This window comes from Telopea speciosissima, chromosome 8, assembly GCF_018873765.1.
Source record: "Telopea speciosissima isolate NSW1024214 ecotype Mountain lineage chromosome 8, Tspe_v1, whole genome shotgun sequence".
In the NCBI taxonomy this organism is placed as follows: domain Eukaryota; kingdom Viridiplantae; phylum Streptophyta; class Magnoliopsida; order Proteales; family Proteaceae; genus Telopea; species Telopea speciosissima.
In genome coordinates, this window is record NC_057923.1 from 53,300,037 (window position 1) to 53,302,084 (window position 2,048).

Here is a 2,048-nt window from a genome sequence, read left to right on the forward strand (position 1 = left end):
CAGGAGTGTGGCCTTTATGCCAATGCGGGGCCAATGGGTGTGCAGGGAAACATCGACAGGGCTGTTAATTTGCATGTACCTGTGTCTGGGCACAGGAGCCACGCTCCCAAACACGCTCCTTTCTCCAACCCAACCATACACATTTATTGTTACGGCCTGAAAAAAAAATAATTTGACCCGAATATGCATATAAACCCGGAACCCGAAGTCATATCCCCGTGTACCCTGTGGAACGTGGATTGGATGTTTGAGCGAGTAGACACGGAAGATGGAATTCTGGCATCGATACGTCACCTGCCGTTAAAATGACGCATACCTTCCCCGTGCAATTGTAAAGTTCACAAACAAATGTACAACTCTCGGTAAGTGACCCTAACATGACCACACTCCGATTTAATACTATTTATGCTATTTTATAAAATAAAATAAAATAAAATATTGCTTTATAATAATGCAAGACTTGTTGTATTATTACTAGTATTGGTATTTGTATTTTTTTTTTATGTATATATAAATCTTTTATATTATAAGAGATTTTTATAATACCCTAAGGATATATATATATATATATATATATATATATATATATATATATATATATATACACATGTATGTACATGGGTATATACTAAGTATATAGTAATTAGTATATTGTATTATGTTAGTTTATTTAAAATGCTTAGTATATTAAGTGGGTCTTTGACATGTGGAGGGGTAGGTTTAGTGTCTTTCTCCTAAGCAAACACATGGCTTAGGAATCTAGGTGTCAATTAGCACTAAAAGAATGGGATTTATCTAGAGGGCTTAGAAGGGGCAAAAATGGAATTTTAAGAAATTGGTTTCAGATTTGAAACCACAAAAAGCTAGAACAGAGAATGGATTCCGTTCTTTCATTTCTGTGATTTTGGGAAAGTGTAGAAGAGAGTAGTGGAAAGAAAGAGAGAAAAGAGAAAAGAGGAGGGAAAGGGAAGAGATTAGAGGGCAAATTAGAAGAGGACCAATTCTTTTCCATAGGTAACGTTTTTTTTTCTATTCTGAATTTTTTTTTTAGCTTTCTCTGAATTTCAGATTTGGTAAGGAGGGAAAAAAAAAAAAAAAGGGATTAATGAAACAAATGGAAGGAGTAGGAGAGGATAAGAGAGAGGGTATGGGTTATAAAAGGAAACGAAGAAGAGAAGAAGAGAAGGGGAGCAGAGAGAAGAAAAAAACGGTGGAGAGGAAGGTTTAGCCATGGTGCCCAACCCCCATCTTCTCCCTTCTTGACATTGGGGATGGTGGCTCCGGCCGCCGGAACCGACCACCACAGATGGTGGTGGTTGTGCTTTTGTTCAATCTCAGTTTAGAACAAAAAAAAAAAAACCTGCTATACTCCAAGAAACGGAAATGAGAAACAGAGGTTGAAGATGGGTGAAGAGGAACTCTCTTCACCCGGGCTGGTCTGGTTTGGGTTGGGTTGGATTGGGTTAGTTTTATCTAACTAACTAAAACCTGTTTGGTAACCTATTTAATTATAACTATGGGCCCAGCTCATAAGTCATAAAAAAACCAAACAGACCCTAAACATTAACTTAAAAGATAGTCTAAGATTTGTTTGGGGGACAGCAAAACAAAGGGATTATAACCAGATGCATAAATTGAGTAACCAAACGGTACTTAATACATGTAACCTAAAAGAAAAAGAAAAACAAACCAACAAAATTCCAGAATGGACATCCTATACGAAAACGGAGATATCTCACTCTCAATGACCTCAAATCCACTGATTCCAAAACCTGTGTAAACTAGACTTGACGACGAACATTTTCGTTCAGGAACAAAAACCGGATTTGGAGTTTATGGATTCCCTTTTGGCCGGTGAACATACCCGATCGACAGACTAGAATTTCTGAACTGATCTAATGAAAACTGTAATAACTCACCAATGGTATATCGTAAATTCACGAAACCAACGTCAAAATTTTCGTAACAAAAGCATGTTCGAAAACCATGTTTTGGTCCAACACCCATTCCGAACAGAAACTCCCCAAACCTGATCTTGAAGTCAAGGT